This window comes from Rutidosis leptorrhynchoides, chromosome 2, assembly GCF_046630445.1.
Source record: "Rutidosis leptorrhynchoides isolate AG116_Rl617_1_P2 chromosome 2, CSIRO_AGI_Rlap_v1, whole genome shotgun sequence".
Lineage (NCBI taxonomy): Eukaryota > Viridiplantae > Streptophyta > Magnoliopsida > Asterales > Asteraceae > Rutidosis > Rutidosis leptorrhynchoides.
In genome coordinates, this window is record NC_092334.1 from 99071794 (window position 1) to 99092984 (window position 21191).

The 21191-nt window shown below is 35.0% G+C and overlaps 1 pseudogene; it reads right to left on the bottom strand.

Annotated features, from left to right (window-relative positions):
• The window catches only part of LOC139888125 (DNA mismatch repair protein MSH5-like), a 46799-nt pseudogene that overhangs the window by 7787 nt on the left and 17821 nt on the right, over positions 1 to 21191 (bottom strand).

The following is a 21191-nucleotide window of genomic DNA, read 5'->3' on the forward strand; positions in this document are numbered from 1 at the left end:
GCTAACCTATCAGTTAATCATTGATAAATATGGTAAAAATATAAGCAATCCGAAGATCATTATGATTGTATATTAGAAGGGGGTTAAAGCTAACCTATCAGTTAAACCCACTATCGCAGCATCTGCGGGTACAAAACTTCCAATGTGGGCAAGAAAAACAATCAGTGCTACCTGCAATGTTGAATGACATTGAATCAATCTGGTGCTTTCGAATAATTTTACATACACAAGACTGAGAATGTTCCTGACACTTTGTTGGACTCTATGTGCAAGTTTATGAAAAGAATATTTTCTAAACATACAGAAAATTGAAACAACCTGCTTTATATAAATGCTTTTTCCGGAATAATTAGGCCCTGTGATGATATGAATACTCCCTGAGAAACGTAATTCAGAGAACCAACAAATGAATAAACATGATGTTTGTGAATTCTTAGAAGCTAAGTAAACAAAGAAACATTCAATAAAAATGACGCGCCATATACCATGATCTGTTAGTACATAATTTGTAATCCCTAGTTCCATGAACGTTAATGTATTATTCGATCATGTAGTAACCTGTAATATTGTTAAACGTTGATTGTCGATTGCTACTTTATATATATGTAAACGTTTAAATGTAATGTGTAATGTTACTCGACAGTCGGCCGACTGACATAGTCAGTCGACCGACTGTCAACCACAGTCGACCGACATAAGATCTGGGATATTTAAGCCAAGTTAATCTCCACTAATTTGGTTAATCACTTAATTAATTTTACACACACAAACAGTTCCAGGTCCGGTCTCTCTTAAACTTTCATGTCCAAATACCACAGAATGTCAGTCTAGACTTCGTGTTTATCAAGATCTAATCTTGGTTTGACTCGTACGAACCCGAAAACCCATAGATATTCGTTTAAGCTCGTTCTAGTGTTATTCCGCCTCTAGATCGTGTTAGGTTGATTCTAAGGTCCCTTTTCAGCGTCTACAAAGTGGTATCAGAGCCATGGCTTGCTGAATCAATTGTTTTAAACGAGTTCTTGTTATATTTTTGGGTCAAAAATTTGGTTTTGGATTGAATTTTGCATACTTTTACGTTAAACTTTTGGTTTTAATTGCTTTAGAGTGTTTACAGAAGTCATTCTAAGTTGTTTAAGGTGTTGGTCAGTGTTTTTAGTTCGTAAATTGAGCTTGAAATCGTTTAGAAGTCAAAAAACCTGATTTTTGGATTCTAGACCTGACAGAAATGACTGTCGACCGACTTACGTGTCAATCGACCGAGTTATGATACAAATCGACCGGTTGTAGTTTATTTCGACCGATTGTAATTAGTTCGACCGATTGTCCTAAACCGACCTACTTTAGTTCTAAACCGACCGAGTTAAACCCTAAACCGACCGACGGAAATTCTAAATCGACCGATTGAATGAACGTCGACCGATTGAGAAAAGTAATACCAATTGACTTAATATAAACAGAACTTCGACCAATTAATCTTTGACAGTCGACCGACTGTAATTGTTCATCGACCGACTGTCATTCAATCGACTGACGTTGGATCAGATTAAACCTTAATTAATTTTAACGATGTTTGATCAGGCAATGGCAATTACTTCCGGCGTTCAAAATATTTTACTATCTGATAGTGAATCAGGCAGTGCCAATCGTGCTCCTAGACTTGATAATACAAATGATTACATTAGATGGAGGTCTAGGTTTATGAATTACATTAGAGGCCTTGATCCTAGAATGTGGGATTTGATACAACATGAATATAAAGAGCCTTTAGGTACTGATGGTACTAGTAAAAAGTATGAAGATTATAGCGTGACCGAAAAAGAAACATATGCCTTAGAATGTAGATGTTATGCTCAATTGACTCAGGGTTTAGATGGTGATATTTATCATCAATATCAGATGCACTTAACATCATATTCTCTTTGGAATGCCATAAGGATAGGTGTAGAAGGAAATAAGGCGTATCGTGAAAAGAAAGCTAAAGTAATCAAAAGTGAATGGAAAAGGTTTGCTGCTCTAAGTCATGAAACTTTAGAGGAGACAATCATTCGTTATCGTCATCTTGTCTCTGAATTGGGTAACTTAAGTGTAGAAGTTACAGAACAGAAAGCTATCAAACAATTAAAAGATGGTTTACCACACAAGTGGGATGTGTTTATTGAACAGGTAGAAGACAGAGCTTTGTCTGCTGGTGAATCACTTACCCTAGATAAATTCACATCAAAGTTGATGGTAAAGGACTTGGATATGGAAACCAAGAAGAAACGCCTTGAGGGTCAGCAGAGTCCTATAATCTGCAAAGCTGGTGCTTCTGGATTGAGTAATGTTCATGTTCCCTTGCAAACAGCTTTTGTTTCTAGTGATAGTGCTGTAAAAAGATCACAACCTGCTAAAAATGTGACGTTTCAAACCCAAGTAAATAAGCCTATTAGTACAGGTCAGTCCACTATTAGACAGGAACCAAAAATTGTAGTTCTCAACACTGAGAATCTAAGAACTAGGCCCCTTGCAGTTGTAGAGGAAGATATGGCTTTAGTTGCTTTGGTAGTTAATTCTTATAATGAAATGGTTGGTGGTCAAATTGGTAATGCTCATTTAGAAGCAGAAGATTATGAGCAGATTGACGAGGATTAACTTGAAAAGATGGATATCCTCTGGGCTATGGGTAGTGTGATTAGAAGAGCAAAGAAGTTTCTGAAAATGACAGGTCAACGGAGCTTAGGTGTTACTAGAGATACTAAGTTAGGTTTTGATATGTCAAAAGTGAGATGTTTTAATTGCAATGAGTTAGGACACTTCAAAAGAACATGTACCAGGCCACAGAAAACTGGTTTTCACAATCCATTTCACAATCAGCATAATAAGACAAAAGTTAATGTGCCAGGCCAATAACTTGCACATCCATCCATTGACCCTTTGATCCTGATGGATCTTTGGACTTGTCAACAACCTTTGTCTCGGTTTTAGGTTTCCAAATGATACGTTTACCAACAGATTTCTTATAATAGTCATTCGTTTGAAAATTTGTGTTCATCTTTGACTGTACCTTTGGACAGTATTTGCTGATGATGAAAATCATGCTAATGTTGTTAGAATGCCTAAGACCGAAGAAGAAACTGAAAGTGAGAAACAAGAGAGAGAGAAAGCTGGTTGTGTTGGTACTGCGAATGAATGCATGTGTTACGTCTGCAAGATGGAAGCAAGAATTGAGCGAACTTTTGTCTTATTATGCTGATTGTGAAAAGGCTATAATGATGTACTTAAATCAACTTGAATGTGCTAAGAGAGAAAAGGAAGAGTTTGAGATTAAGTATGAGTCAGAAAAGGCTAGAAATGACACTTGGCAGCGAATGTCATATGTCATTGACTATACTGTCTACAACAAGAATGATGGTAAAAAGGGTTTACGTTATAAAGAGTGTCCTCCTCCTCTTAAGAATGAGTACATTAATAAACCTTCTGATTCTTGCCTTAGTGAAATCCTAAGTGTTCAGCCTGTAGAGAATGAAAAATCAGCCAGTACTAAGCCTGTTGTTGAAGGCTTAGTGGAGGACAGTAAATCTGACTCAGAGAATGAAAAAGTTTCTGAGATTGTAACACCAAAATCCAAACCTATCACTATCCTGAAAAATCCATTGAATGCTAGTAAGGCTAGTGAAAGCAGAGGACCCACACCTAGAAAACAAGTAAACTCTAGGAACTCTAATGGAAAGAAAACATTTCAGACACCTGTTAAGTATCAGCAGGGACTCAACCTAGATAAAGAATATGTTCTTACACAAGCACCTGAAGAACTATTTAATAAGAGGAGCCCTAATACTAACAATGTGCCTAAATATGTGCACCCTAACCGTCGACCGGGCTTGAAACATCAAGTTGAGAATCCTATGTCACCCAAGAAACAGTCTTTGCCCAATAAGAATCTGAGTTCAAACGCACCTACTCAAGGAACTCAAAACTGTAATAAATGTGGGAAAAAAGGTCATTGTGCTGTTAACTGTCAACAGGGTTGGAAAACACCAAACAGAAAATCTGACACTGATACAAAAACTAAACACTATGCTTCTAGTACCAGTTCCAAAGGTACTTCAAGTAATAGTCCAAAAAGTTTTTATAGACCAAAGTCAAATTCTGTTGTTAATTCATCCCCAAGGGTACAGTCAAAGATGAACACAAATTTTCAAACGAATGACTATTATAAGAAATCTGTTGGTAAACGTATCATTTGGAAACCTAAAACCGAGACAAAGGTTGTTGACAAGTCCAAAGATCCATCAGGATCAAAGGGTCAATGGATGGATGTGCAAGTTATTGGTGTCGATGGGAAACCCACTGCCATTCAGGCATGGGTGTCCATCTCAAACTAACTTCTTTTCTTGTTGTGTAGGTCGCCTATGATCCGAGTAGAAATACCTGGATTATTGATAGTGGGGCATCCCGGCACATGACAGGAAACATGTCCTTACTTTCTAACGTCAAGTTAGTAAATGGAGGATCTGTTTCTTTTGCAGGAGATGAAGGAGGTTTTATTACAGTTCAGGGTGTGATTTCTAATGCTAATGTTAGTTTTGATAAAGTAAATTTTGTGAAGCAGATGTCAAATAATCTGTTGTCAGTTTCTCAAGTAGCTGATAAAAAGCATAAGGTTGCTTTTGATGATCAAAGATTCTACATTTTGAAGAAAGAGTACGTAATACCGGAAGATATGATTCTTATGACAGCTCCCAGAAATAAAGATTTGTATATTTTGGATATGTCCACAGTCCATGTTAAAGCTGCAACAGGTCATCAAGCTTTCATATCCAAAGCTACAGAACAAGAGTCAATTTCATGGCACAAGCGTATGGGTCATTTGAGCTTGAGAAAGATGAACAATCTTGTTCATAATAATCTGGTTGAGGAAGTAAATGTTAAGAGTTTTCAAATTCCTGAAGGATGTCTTCCATGTAAGAAAGGCAAACAGACTAAAAAGTCACATGCAACAAAGAAACATCATTCAATTGTTGTTCCTCTAGAGTTGTTACATATGGATCTTTTTGGTCTGATTAATCGAACAAGCATCTCTGGAGATTCATATTGTTTGGTAGTGACTGATGAATACTCACGATACTCTTGGGTAGTGATGTTAAAGAAGAAGTCTGACACGTTTAAAAAGATAAAGTTGTTGATTTTGAAGCTGGAATCTCTGTACAAGTTAAAGGTTAGGAAGACTCGAATAGATAATGGTACTGAATTCAAGAATCAGCAGATGGAGAGTTTCTGCAACGAGAAAGGCATTCAACAACAGTTCAGTCCAGCTTATACTCCGCAATCAAATGGTGTTGTTGAAAGACGTAACAGAACGTTAATTGAAATTACGCGAACAATGTTAGCCGACTCAAGTTTACCAGTTAACTTCTGGAGTGAAGCTGTTGCTACAGCATGTTATACAATGAACCGATTGTTAGTAGTCAAGAGGCATGGAAAGACTTGCTATGAATTGCTACATAAAAGGAAGCCTAACATTAAACATTTCGAACCCTTTGGTGCACCGTGTTCAATCATGATACTAGATACTGGAGGAAAATTTAATCCTAAGGCTGTTCCTGGTATATTTCTTGGTTATGGGAATCCAAACAAAAGAGTTTTCAACACTGTATCTAAACGTGTTGAAGAACATTTCGAAGTAGATATTCAAAGAAATGCTGCTATTCCTGCTGGGAAAGGTTTTTCATGGCAGTTTGATTATGAAGATTTGTTTGATTCTTTTGGTCTTCCGTCTGTTGCTACTGATGATGAAGTTATTGCAAAATTGATGAATGAAATGCATACGTCTCCATCATAAATGGTTCCGCAATCACAAACGGCACCACAACCACACACAGTGCCGCAACAACAAATTATTCAAGATGATGAAGAATCGGGTGATTATCAAGATGATCCATCTTATGATGGATCTGATTCTGAAGAGGAGTCACAACCTATAGATAGTGGCAAAAGTGTTCATAATCTGCCACAAATTGTAGAAGTTCAGGAAGAACAACCAGAACCTGAAGGTGTTCGTAGATCATCACGAACAGTTGTACTACCTTGACACTTAGATGATTTTATTGTTGATTCGAAAGGAGTTTCTGGAGCACCATCAAATGATGCCTCAACGTCTGAAAATCAGAAGGCTTCAAGTGAAAATGTTATGCAAGCTTTCTATTCTTCGCTAAATAGGTCAGGCAAACTCTTTTTACATGCATATTCATGCTTTGTGTGTCAAATTGAACCAGACTCTGTTGAGGAAGCTCTACTATATGATGATTGGGTAAATGCTATGCAAGAAGAGCTTTTACAATTCAAGCATTTAGGAGTATGGAAACTGGTGAATCCGCCTCATGGTTGCAAACCTTATGGGCTTCGATGGGTATGGAAGAATAAAAAAGATGAGCAAGGTATTGTAATCCGAAATAAAGCTAGACCGGTTGTGAAGGGATATCAACAGATCCCTGATATAGATTATGATGAAGTATTTGCACCAGTTGCTAGACTTGAGGCAATTCGAATATTTTTGGCATTCGCATCATTTAAAGGCTTCAAGGTCTATCAAATGGATGTCAAAAGCACTTTTTTGTATGGGACTCTCAATGAGACAGCGTTTGTTAAGCAACCACCCAGTTTTACAGATCCACACTCTCCAGAAAAGGTATATCGTCTAGAAAAAGCACTGTATGGGCTTCATCAAGCTCCAAGAGCGTGGTATGGTACGTTGTCCAACTATATGATTGATAATGGTTTCAGAAAAGGTGTCATCGATCAGACACTTTTCATCAAAGAAAATGTGACGACCCGGAAATTTCCGACTAAATTTAAACTTTATCTTTATATTATTCTGATACGATAAGCAATGTTTGTTAAGTTAAATCTCAAGGATTTTAAACTATGTTTATACATTCATTTAAACCTCGACCAAATTCTAATGATTCACGAACCATTAAATGAACATATATGAATATGTATGTATATGTGTATATGTTATAAATTGAAAATGTCAACAAAGTATTTAAAAGTATAATGCTTTATATGAACGTATTTGTTTCAATATGATTATCGACAAAATTAAAAAAAATATATTAAATGATTGAATTATCAGAAACATTGAATTATGATTACAAGTCTCTGTTGAGAGGTCCACTATGATTTGAGAAATCTATTCCTCTTAACGATATTCGGAATAATTTGTAAAGCTATTTATAAATAAAAATAAAAAGTGTCATTTACGAAAGTTAGACAAAAGCTAGTGGAGAATTGGTTTTCATAATATTCTATTAATCTATTTTCAAACGTACAAAAACGTTTTCAGTTTAAAAAGAACTTTATTATTAAAACGTATATAACTTTTATAAATATCTAGAATCACTTTTGACAACTCATTACTTAACCAGTATAATAAATATAACGATATTTATATTTTATTTCATTAAATATATATAACGATTTAAATTAATATTATATATATTTATACGCGTATTATACATACATAGTTTTTATACTCTTACTATACTTTAACTTTACCTTTACTTTACTTTTACTTTACTTTAACTTTAATAATTTACTTTAATAATTCATACTTTAATAATTCACTTTAATAATTCATACTTTAATAATTCACTTTAATAATTCATACTTTAATAATTCACTTTAATAATTCATACTTTAATAATTCACTTTAATAATTCATACTTTAATAATTCACTTTAATAATTCATACTTTAATAATTCACTTTAATAATTCATACTTTAATAATTCACTTTAATAATTCAAAAATCTATTATAAATAGAATTCAATAGGTTTCATTATTTCATAGAAACTTGAAAATATATTTCTCTAAACTCTCTCAATTGATTTACATATATATATATATTTGCTCTGTATTATTTCAAGATATTATTAGTATACATAAAATATTACGACGGAGTGATGTCCGAGTGATTTCAAAATAGTTTTTTTGAATGAGTCGAAGCTAAGGAAATTATGGGTTATAGCTATGGAGGTGATGGGTATGGTTCATGGGTATGCTCGTGAGGTCAATCTAGTGTTTATCATCTCCGTTGCGTCTACGTACTTTCCTGCAATATTGAATCTCAATATTGATACGTGAGCACTCATAACTTAACTTTTATATATCAATAGTGTATCCCTGACTAGTGCTCGAGTATATAGGATTATGCATACTTGTACATTCGATATTGTCCTTAGATAGGTTTGTTGAATCCTGAATTAGATACATATGCTACTGAGATAGGGTATATGATATGCATGTCATTGGAAAGCTAGCGAAAAATTAAAAACTTTTCATTTAGATATCGAATGGTTTCGATGAACGGATTTGAAGTTATAGTCAACTGAATTTTAGTATTATTGTTAAAATGATTATTATTACTATCGTCGTTATTATTTTAATAGAAATATCATTGTTATTATAAAATATCATTATTACTATTATGTTAGTATTATCATTTTATCATAATAACATTTTTAGTAAATATAAATATTGTTATTTTTTTATAGAATAATAATAATTATTATTATAAAATAATACAACTTTTACTTATTATTATTATGATCAATATTATTTTATCAAATAAATAGGGGATACAAAGATATTTTTCACCACGCGTAATATAATTACATTAATAATACTTACCACTATAGTTTTAAGATATTAAGTGAACTTTATAAATTTTACTACTTAAGATATATAAAAGTATATTTTATCATATATAAACGTTAATATAAATTTTTATTAATAAATAACTTTTATTATTATAAAATCTAATAAATATATTTAAATATATAAAACGACTATAGTTAAGTTATAAACACGTATAAATTTTAGAAGTCATTTTGGGTCAAGTTGACTTTTGTTGACTTTTGCATATTAGTCTCGAGCATTAGGATTGTGGTACACTATGACTTGACCAAAAATTGTTAGACAAATATTGACCAACATATAAATATATATAATTAATATAGGTTCGTGAATCCGAGGCCAACCTTGCACTTGTTAAATGACGTTATATGTATTTTTACTACGAAATACAGTATGGTGAGTTTCATTTGCTCCCTTTTATATATATTTTTGGGACTGAGAATACATGCGCTGTTTTTTATAAATGTTTTACGAAATAGGCACAAGTATTAAAACTAATTCTACGTGGGTTTAAACCAGAAATATACCCTTAGCTTGGTAACATTAAACTACTTGTCTATGTACGGTAGGCGCGAATCCTAAAGATAGATCTATTGGGCCTGACAAACCCCATCCTGACTATGGGATGCTTTAGTACTTCGAGGTTATTTTAAACACACCTGATCTGGTGTACTTCAGAGGGTAAAACATGAACGTTAAGGCTTGTTACCGGGTGCCTACAATTTATAGAATACTCTTATACACTTGCGAGTGTACATATATTTATAAACGGAAATCTTGTGGTCTATTAATATATTGAAATGATTGTTATGATAAACCTATGAACTCACCAACCTTTTGGTTGACACTTTAAAGCATGTTTATTCTCAGGTATTAAAGAAATCTTCCGCTGTGCATTAGCTCATTTTAAGGATATTACTTGGAGTCATTCATGGCATATTTTGAAAGACGTTGCATTCGAGTCATTGAGTTCATCAAGATTATTATTATGTCAATTATAGTTGGATGTATCATGAAATGGTGTGCATGCCGTCAACTTTCGTTGTAAAGAAAGTTTGTCTTTTAAAAACGAATGCAATGTTTGTAAAATGTATCGTATAGAGGTCAAAATACCTCGCGATGTAATCAACTATTGTGAATCGTTTATAATGTATATGAACGGATCCTTTCAGAAAAGGGCAAGCATATTATACTAGTACAGGTGTACATGGATGATATTATCTTTAGATCTACAGATAAGACGATGGTGGATGATTTTGAGGAGGTAATGCAGAAACGGTTCAAGATGATTTCAATGGGAACTATCAAATTCTTCCTTGGTATTCAGGTTGTACAAACAAATCAGGGTATCTTTTTACATCAGACGAAATATGTATCAGATATTCTGAAAAGATTCAAAATGGAAGATGAACGTCCTGCAAGGACTCCACTATCGGTGAATCACGGGATTACACCGGATAAAGAAGGTGCTAAGGTTGATCAAACCTTATATAGGGCCATCATTGGTTCTTTGATGTATCTGACAGCGTCTCACCCTGATATCATGTTCGCAGTTTGTTTATGTGCTCGCTATCAAGCAAATCCGAATGTACATCATTTGTTTGTGGTGAAAAAGATAATGCGTTATTTAAAGCAAACTCCGAATTTGGGCCTATGGTATCCTTGTGATAATGATTTTGAACTGACGGCTTATAGTGATTCCGACTATGGTGGATGCAAGAAAGATTTTAAGTCAACATCAGGAGGTTGTCAATTCCTTGGAAACAGACTAGTTACATGACAGTGCAAGAAGCAGACAGCAGTAGCCTTGTCCACTTGTGAAGCTGAATACATTGCTGCAGCAAGCTGTGCATTTCAGGTTGTGTGGATACAACAGCAGCTTCGTGACTACGGTTTGAATATTTCTAACACTCCTATTTTTGTTGATAATACTACTGCCATAGCTGTTAAGAAAAATCCTGTGAATCACTCTAAGACCAAACACATAGGGATTAAATACCATTTTATTCGAAACTGTTATGAGAAAAGACTAATCGATGTTGTCCAAATTGGCACAACTACGCAAAGGGCTGATCTTTTCACAAAAGCTTTTGATAAACCACGTTTTGATTTCTTGTTAACTGAGTTAAGTGTCAAAATATTGTCAGATGTCGTTCCTGACGAAGAGACCAAAGAGTAACCTAATTTTATATGTTCTGCATGTACAGATGTATATACTGTGTGATTATATTTTTCTGATTGTTTCTGTGTGTTTAAAATCCAAAAAGCCAAAAGGATTTTAGGTTTTTAGTATTTTAGGGGGAGTAATGATTTAATGATGCAACATCAGAAATTCAGAAAATTAAAAATTAGAAAGGTTTAAATGTGTTTCTAAATTAAAAAACGAGTTTGATCTAAATGTAAAAAATTGAGATACGGACTTAATCATAGAATGAGATGATCATAATCACAATCATGTAAATATATTGATATGGAATTCATGGAAAGGTTTATAGCGGTTGAGGGTAGTCACTTAACTACCACAGGTGCATACTTTAAAGAAAATTGTTCAGGAAATCAACAAAAGGTGAGGGTATCTCCTATCATGACGTATAATCTAGAAACACATGATGTAGAATATCCCCAAGCAAATTCCAAATTGCTGCACCATTGAGTCTCACGACTAATTGGGATATTCAAGCGATCAATAAGTGTTGAGAATGTTCTGATTGACTGTGCATACCGACTTCTATCAAACTTTAATTCTTGAATCGTACCTAAGCTCCAAAATAGTAGGTTTATCTCAATGAGAGTGTCTTTCCTATGAACAGGTTGAAAAGTGTGGTTCTATATTACAGACAGTCCATGAATGAATGAGTTAAGTTAAGTGTTACACAAATGAAGAAAAGAGATCTTCATCGCAAGGAAGTCAATTCGAGAACTAAATCAAAGTCAAGACTGCAATGTGTTATTAAAAAAAAAATGGTGGCACATTGCATATCAGGTTATTATATCATGAAAACAGAAGTGAAATCGTGGAAGACGAAAATATCAAGGTCAAGATAATTGAAATGTCCCGTTCTTATTGATTAAAAATGTTCCATATTAATTGATTTCGTTGCGAGGTTTTGACCTCTATATGAGACGTTTTTCAAAGACTGCATTCATTTTAAAACAAACCATAACCTTTATTTCATCAATAAAGGTTTAAAAAGCTTTACGTAGATTATCAAATAATGATAATCTAAAATATCCTGTTTACACACGACCATTACATAATGGTTTACAATATAAATATGTTACAACAAAATAAGTTTCTTGAATGCAGTTTTTACACAATATCATACAAGCATGGACTCCAAATCTCGTCCTTATTTAAGTATGCGACAGCGGAAGCTCTTAATAATCACTTGAGAATAAACATGCTTAAAACGTCAACAAAAATGTTGGTGAGTTATAGGTTTAACTTATATATATCAAATCATAATAATAGACCACAAGATTTCATATTTCAATACACATCCCATACATAGAGATAAAAATCATTCATATGGTGAACACCTGGTAACCGACATTAACAAAATGCATATATAAGAATATCCCCATCATTCCGGGACACCCTTCGGATATGATATAAATTTCGAAGTACTAAAGCATCCGGTACTTTGGATGGGGTTTGTTAGGCCCAATAGATCTATCTTTAGGATTCGCGTCAATTAGGGTGTCTGTTCCCTAATTCTTAGATTACCAGACTTAATAAAAAGGGGCATATTCGATTTCGATAATTCAACCATAGAATGTAGTTTCACGTACTTGTGTCTATTTTGTAAATCATTTATAAAACCTGCATGTATTCTCATCCTAAAAATATTAGATTTTAAAAGTGGGACTATAACTCACTTTCACAGATTTTTACTTCATCGGGAAGTAAGACTTGGCCACTGGTTGATTCACGAACCTATAATAATATATACATATATATCAAAGTATGTTCAAAATATATTTACAACACTTTTAATATATTTTGATGTTTTAAGTTTATTAAGTCAGCTGTCCTCGTTAGTAACCTACAACTAGTTGTCCACAGTTAGATATACAGAAATAAATCGATAAATATTATCTTGAATCAATCCACGACCCAGTGTATACGTATCTCAGTATTGATCACAACTCAAACTATACATATTTTGGAATCAACCTCAACCCTGTATAGCTAACTCCAACATTCACATATAGAGTGTCTATGGTTGTTCCGAAATATATATAGATGTGTCGACATGATAGGTCGAAACATTGTATACGTGTCTATGGTATCTCAAGATTACATAATATACAATACAAGTTGATTAAGTTATGGTTGAAATAGATTTGTTACCAATTTTCACGTAGCTAAAATGAGAAAAATTATCCAATCTTGTTTTACCCATAACTTCTTCATTTTAAATCCGTTTTGAGTGAATCAAATTGCTATGGTTTCATATTGAACTCTATTTTACGAATCTAAACAGAAAAATTATAGGTTTATAGTCGGAAAAATAAGTTACAAGTCGTTTTTGTAAAGGTAGTCATTTCAGTCGAAAGAACGACGTCTAGATGACCATTTTAGAAAACATACTTCCACTTTGAGTTTAACCATAATTTTTGGATATAGTTTCATGTTCATAATAAAAATCATTTTCTCAGAATAACAACTTTTAAATCAAAGTTTATCATAGTTTTTAATTAACTAACCCAAAACAGCCCGCGGTGTTACTACGACGGCGTAAATCCGATTTTACGGTGTTTTTCGTGTTTCCAGGTTTTAAATCATTAAGTTAGCATATCATATAGATATAGAACATGTGTGTAGTTAATTTTAAAAGTCAAGTTAGAAGGATTAACTTTTGTTTGCGAACAAGTTTAGAATTAACTAAACTATGTTCTAGTGATTACGAGTTTAAACCTTCGAATAAGATAGTTTTATATATATGAATCGAATGATGTTATGAACATCATTACTACCTCAAGTTTAGTAGGTAAACCTACTGGAAGTGACAAGAAATGATCTAGCTTCAAAGGATCTTGGATGGCTTGAAAGTTCTTGAAGTAGGATCATGACACAAAAACAAGTTCAAGTAAGATTTTTACTCGAATTAAGATAGTTTATAGTTATAGAAATTGAATCAAAGTTTGAATATGAATATTACCTTGAATAAGAAAGATAACCTACTGTATATAACAAAGGTTTCTTGATCTTAGATGATTACTTGGAATGGATTAGAAAGCTTGGAAGTAAATTAGTAAACTTGAAGGGATTTTTGAAGTGTTCTTGAAGTGTTCTTCCTATGATGATTATAGCTTGATTCTTGAAGTGATTTTTGATGAAGATGATGATTAACTACTGGAAAAATACGTTCATAATAGTGTGTGTGTGTGTGTTGAGAGAGAATTAGAAAGAGAATTGGAAGTGAAATGGAGTGAATGATGAGTGGTAATTGGTGAGTGGTGAGTGGGGTTAAAAGGAGTTCTAGTTAGTTGACTAGCTCATGGTAGAAGTTAAAATTGATTAGTCATACATGACATAATCAAGAGTGGAATCCCATGCTAGTTCCTATTGGTATATACCCATAGTAAGTACGTTTTGAAGCTGTGTATAATACGGGTAAGAATACGACTAGAATTCTTGATGAAAGAAAAGAATGGGAAAGTAACTGTAACCATTTTCGTTAAGTATGAGTGTTTTGATATATGTCTTGAAGTCTTCCAAAAGTATTTTAATACATCTAAATACACTACATGTATATACATTTTAACTGAGTCTTTAAGTCATCGTTAGTCGTTACATGTAAGTGTTGTTTTGAAACCTTTAAGTTAACGATCTCAATTAATGTTGTTAACCCATTGTTTATTATATCTAATGAGATGTTAAATTATTATATTATCATGATATTATGATATATTAATATATCTTAATATGATATATATACATTTAAATGTCGTTACAACGATAATCGTTACATATATGTCTCGTTTCGAAATCCTTAAGTTAGTAGTCTTGTTTATATGTATATAACTCATTGTTAATATACTTATGGAGATACTTACTTATCATAATCTCATGTTAACCATATGTATATCCATATATATATATCGTCATGTCGTTTTTACAAGTTTTAACGTTCGTGAATCGCCGGTCAACTTGGGTGGTCAATTGTCTATATGAAACATATTTCAATTAATCAAGTCTTAACAATTTTGATTGCTTAACATGTTGGAAAAATTTAATCATGTAAATATCAATCTCAATTAATATATATAAACATGGAAAAGTTCGGGTCACTACAGTACCTACCCGTTAAATAAATTTCGTCCCGAAATTTTAAGCTGTTGAAGGTGTTGACGAATCTTCTGGAAATAGATGCGGGTATTTCTTCTTCATCTGATCTTCATGCTCCCAGGTGAACTCGGGTCCTCTACGAGCATTCCATCGAACCTTAACAATTGGTATCTTGTTTTTCTTAAGTCTTTTAACCTCACGATCCATTATTTCGACGGGTTCTTCGATGAATTGGAGTTTTTCGTTGATTTGGATTTCATCTAATGGAATAGTGAGATCTTCATTAGCAAAACATTTCTTCAAATTCGAGACGTGGAAAGTGTTATGTACAGCCGCGAGTTGTTGAGGTAACTCAAGTCGGTAAGCTACTGGTCCGACACGATCAATAATCTTGAATGGTCCAATATACCTTGGATTTAATTTCCCTCGTTTACCAAATCGAACAACGCCTTTCCAAGGTGCAACTTTAAGCATTCCAAGGTGCAACTTTAAGCATGACCATCTCTCCAATTTCAAATTCTATATCTTTTCTTTTAATGTCAGCGTAGCTCTTTTGTCGACTTTGGGCAGTTTTCAACCGTTGTTGAATTTGGATGATCTTCTCGGTAGTTTCTTGTATAATCTCTGGACCCGTAATCTGTCTATCCCCCACTTCACTCCAACAAATCGGAGTCCTGCACTTTCTACCATAAAGTGCTTCAAACGGCGCCATCTCAATGCTTGAATGGTAGCTGTTGTTGTAGGAAAATTCTGCTAACGGTAGATGTCGATCCCAACTGTTTCCGAAATCAATAACACATGCTCGTAGCATTTCTTCAAGCATTTGTATCGTCCTTTCGCTCTGCCCATCAGTTTGTGGATGATAGGCAGTACTCATGTCTAGACGAGTTCCTAATGCTTGCTGTAATGTCTACCAGAATCTTGAAATAAATCTGCCATCCCTATCAGAGATAATAGAGATTGGTATTCCATGTCTGGAGATGACTTCCTTCAAATACAATCGTGCTAACTTCTCCATCTTGTCATCTTCTCTTATTGGCAGGAAGTGTGCTGATTTGGTGAGACGATCAACTATTACCCAAATAGTATCAAAACCACTTGCAGTCCTTGGCAATTTAGTGATGAAATCCATGGTAATGTTTTCCCATTTCCATTCTGGGATTTCGGGTTGTTGAAGTAGACCTGTTGGTTTCTGATGCTCAGCTTTGACCTTAGAACACGTCAAACATTCTCCTACGTATTTAGCAACATCGGCTTTCATACCCGGCCACCAAAAATGTTTCTTTAGATCCTTGTACATCTTCCCCGTTCCAGGATGTATTGAGTATCTGGTTTTATGAGCTTCTCTAAGTACCATTTCTCTCATATCTCCAAATTTTGGTACCCAAATCCTTTCAGCCCTATACCGGGTTCCGTCTTCCCGAATATTAAGATGCTTCTCCGATCCTTTGGGTATTTCATCCTTTAAATTTCCTTCTTTTAAAACTCCTTGTTGCGCCTCCTTTATTTGAGTAGTAAGGTTATTATGAATCATTATATTCATAGATTTTACTCGAATGGGTTCTCTGTCCTTCCTGCTCAAGGCATCGGCTACCACATTTGCCTTCCCCGGGTGGTAACGAATCTCAAAGTCGTAATCATTCAATAATTCAATCCACCTACGCTGCCTCATATTCAGTTGTTTCTGATTAAATATGTGTTGAAGACTTTTGTGGTCGGTATATATAATACTTTTGACCCCATATAAGTAGTGCCTCCAAGTCTTTAATGCAAAAACAACCGCGCCTAATTCCAAATCATGCGTCGTATAATTTTGTTCGTGAATCTTCAATTGTCTAGACGCATAAGCAATCACCTTCGTTCGCTGCATTAATACATAACCGAGACCTTGCTTTGATGCATCACAATAAATCACAAAATCATCATTCCCTTCAGGCAATGACAATATAGGTGCCGTAGTTAGCTTTTTCTTCAATAACTGAAACGCTTTCTCTTGTTCATCATTCCATTCAAATTTCTTCCCTTTATACGTTAATGCAGTCAAGGGTTTTGCTATTCTGGAAAATTCTTGGATGAACCTTCTGTAGTAACCAGCTAGTCCTAAAAACTGGCGTATGTGTTTCGGAGTTTTCGGGGTTTCCCACTTTTCAACAGTTTCTATCTTTGCCGGATCCAACTTAATACCTTCTTTGTTCACTATATGACCGAGGAATTGAACTTCTTCCAACCAAAATGCACACTTTGAAAACTTAGCGTACAATTCTTCCTTCCTCAATACTTCTAACACCTTTCTCAAATGTTCACCGTGTTCTTGGTCATTCTTTGAGTAAATAAGTATGTCATCAATGAAAACAATGACAAACTTGTTAAGGTATGGTCCACACACTCGGTTCATAAGGTCCATGAACACAGCTGGTGCATTAGTTAAACCAAACGGCATGACCATAAACTCGTAATGACCGTAACGTGTTCTGAAAGCAGTCTTTGGAATATCATCTTCTTTCACCCGCATTTGATGATACCCGAAACGTAAGTCAATCTTTGAATAAACAGACGAGCCTTGTAGTTGATCAAATAAGTCGTCGATTCTCGGTAGTGGGTAGCGGTTCTTGATGGTAAGTTTGTTCAACTCTCGGTAGTCGATACACAACCTGAATGTACCATCTTTCTTCTTGACAAACAAAACAGGAGCTCCCCACGGTGATGTGCTTGGTCGAATGAAACCACGCTCTAAAAGTTCTTGTAATTGGCTTTGCAGTTCTTTCATCTCGCTGGGTGCGAGTATGTAAGGAGCACGAGCTATTGGTGCAGCTCCTGGTACAAGATCTATTTGAAATTCAACGGATCGATGTGGGGGTAATCCCGGTAATTCTTTCGGAAATACATCGGGAAATTCTTTTGCAATGGGAACATCATTGATGCTCTTTTCTTCAGTTTGTACTTTCTCGACGTGTGCTAGAACAGCATAGCAACCTTTTCTTATTAGTTTTTGTGCCTTCAAATTACTAATAAGATGTAGCTTCGTGTTGCCCTTTTCTCCGTACACCATTAAGGGTTTTCCTTTTTCTCGTATAATGCGAATTGCATTTTTGTAACAAACGATCTCTGCTTTCACTTCTTTCAACCAGTCCATACCGATTATCACATCAAAACTCCCTAACTCTACTGGTATCAAATCAATCTTAAATGTTTCGCTAACCAGTTTAATTTCTCGATTCTGACATATATTATCTGCTGAAATTAATTTACCATTTGCTAATTCGAGTAAAAATTTACTATCCAAAGGCGTCAATGGACAACTTAATTTAGCACAAAAATCTCTACTCATATAGCTTCTATCCGCACCCGAATCAAATAAAACGTAAGCAGATTTATTGTCAATAAGAAACGTACCCGTAACAAGCTCCAGGTCTTCTTGTGCCTCTGCCGCATTAATATTGAAAACTCTTCCGCGGCCTTGTCCATTCGTGTTCTCCTGGTTCGGGCAATTTCTAATAATGTGGCCCGGTTTTCCACATTTATAACAAACTACATTGGCATAACTTGCTCCGACACTACTTGCTCCGCCATTACTCGTTCCGACACCATTTGTTCCTTTCGTTCTATTAACCCCTGGTCCGTAGACCTCACACTTCGCCGCGCTATGACCATTTCTTTTACACTTGTTGCAAAATTTGGTGCAGAACCCCGAGTGATACTTTTCACACCTTTGGCATAGCTGCTTCTGATTGTTGTTGTTATTGCGGTTATTATTGTTGTTGGAATGATTGTTGTAGTTGCTGTTGTTGTTGTTGTTGTTGTTGTTGTTGTTGGGCCGTTTGTTGTAGTTGCAATTGATGTTGCGATTGTTGGGATAATTGTTGCGATTATTGTTGTAATTGCTGTTGTTGTTGTATTGGTGATTCTTATCACCGTTTTCCTCCCACTTTCTTTTGACTTGCTTCACATTGGCCTCTTCAGCAGTCTGTTCTTTAATTCTTTCTTCAATCTGGTTCACTAGTTTGTGAGCCATTCTACATGCCTGTTGTATGGAGACGGGCTCGTGTGAACTTATATCTTCTTGGATTCTTTCCGGTAATCCTTTCACAAACGCGTCGATCTTCTCTTCCTCATCTTCGAATGCTCCCGGATACAATAGGCACAATTCTGTGAATCGTCTTTCGTACGTGGTAATATCAAATCCTTGGGTTCGTAACCCTCTAAGTTCTGTATTGAGCTTATTGACCTCGGTTCTGGGACGGTACTTCTCGTTCATCAAGTGCTTGAATGCTGACCACGGTAGTGCGTACGCATCGTCTTGTCCCACTTGCTCTAGATAGGTATTCCACCATGTTAACGCAGAACCTGTGAAGGTATACGTAGCGTACTTCACTTTGTCCTCTTCAGTACACTTACTTATGGCAAACACCGATTCGACCTTCTCGGTCCACCGTTTCAATACGATCGGTCCTTCGGTTCCATCAAATTCCAAAGGTTTGCAGGCAGTGAATTCTTTGTAGGTGCATCCTACACGATTTCCTGTACTGCTAGATCCAAGGTTATTGTTGGTATGTAGCGCAGCCTGTACTGCGGCTATGTTTGAAGCTAGAAAAATACGGAATTCCTCTTCATTCATATTCACGGTGTGTCGAGTAGTCGGTGCCATTTCCTTCAAAATAGTCAAATGGAACAAGTTAATCATACAGAATATTAAGAGTAGTTAATAGTATTTCGTAGCATAATATGAACTCATTTATAAAAGCTTTTTCTTCATATTAGCGTTAAGTTTAAATTCGGGTAGTACCTACCCGTTAAGTTCATACTTAGTAGCTAATATACAATTCAACTACTACAATTCTATATGAAAAACTGATTATAATAATATTTCGCGTTCAAACTTTTACACAATATTTTACAAACTTACAATACCGCTTATTTTACATATAGCATGAAATATAGCACACAATAAATTTGATACAAGATGGTTGTGAAGATAATTCTAGCTAGTACACAAGTCGTTCAGCAAAGGTAATAAAGACACGTAATTCATACGTCCAGAAACAAGTCATGCATTCTGGTTTTACTAGGATTACTTCCCATCCTTGGTCTTGTGGAACATAACCATTATGGCCGTTGATAAGACAGCGTGTTGTAACGTCGTCAAAGGGGCGAGGGTTACGTAATGTCCAACAGTCCCGTAACAATCTAAAAACCTCATTTCTTACCCCAATTACTGACTCCGTCACTTGTGGGAACGTTTTGTTTAATAGTTGTAGCCCGATGTTCTTGTTCTCACTTTGGTGAGAAGCGAACATTACTAATCCGTAAGCATAACATGCTTCTTTATGTTGCATGTTAGCCGCTTTTTCTAAATCACGAAGTCCAATATTCGGATATATTGAGTCAAAATAATTTCTTAACCCATTGCGTAAAATAGCATTTGGGTTCCCCGCAATATATGCGTCAAAGTAAACACATCGTAACTTATGGATTTCCCAATGTGATATCCCCCATCTTTCGAACGAAAGCCTTTTATAAACCAAGGCATTCTTGGAACGTTCTTCGAATGTCTTACAAACTGATCTCGCCTTAAATAGTTGTGCCGAAGAATTCTGACCGACTCTAGACAAGATTTCATCAATCATGTCTCCGGGTAGGTCTCTTAAAATATTGGGTTGTCTATCCATTTTGTGTTTTTATACTATAAAATAGACAAGAGTTAGATTCATAAAAAAAAATACTTATTAATACAAGCAATTTTTACATATATCATAAAGCATAAGAACACTATATTACATATATTACACCACACGAATACAACTATCTTATTCCGACTCGCTTGTTTCTTCTTCTTCGGTTTTGGTTCGTTTTGCCAAGTTTCTAGGGATATATGATGTTCCCCTAATACGTGCCGTCGTAATCCACATTGGTTTAGAAAAACCTGGTGGTTTAGAGGTTCTCGGGTCATTGTTACAACTTAAGGACTTCGGGGGTTGACGATACATATAAAGTTCATCGGGGTTGGAATTAGATTTCTCTATTTTTATGCCCTTTCCCTTATTATTTTCTTTTGCCTTTTTAAATTCAGTTGGGGTAATTTCTATAACATCATCGGAATTCTCGTCGGAATCCGATTCATCGGAGAATTGGTAATCCTCCCAATATTTTGCTTCCTTGGCGGAAACACCATTGACCATAATTAACCTTGGTCGGTTGGTTGAGGATTTTCTTTTACTTA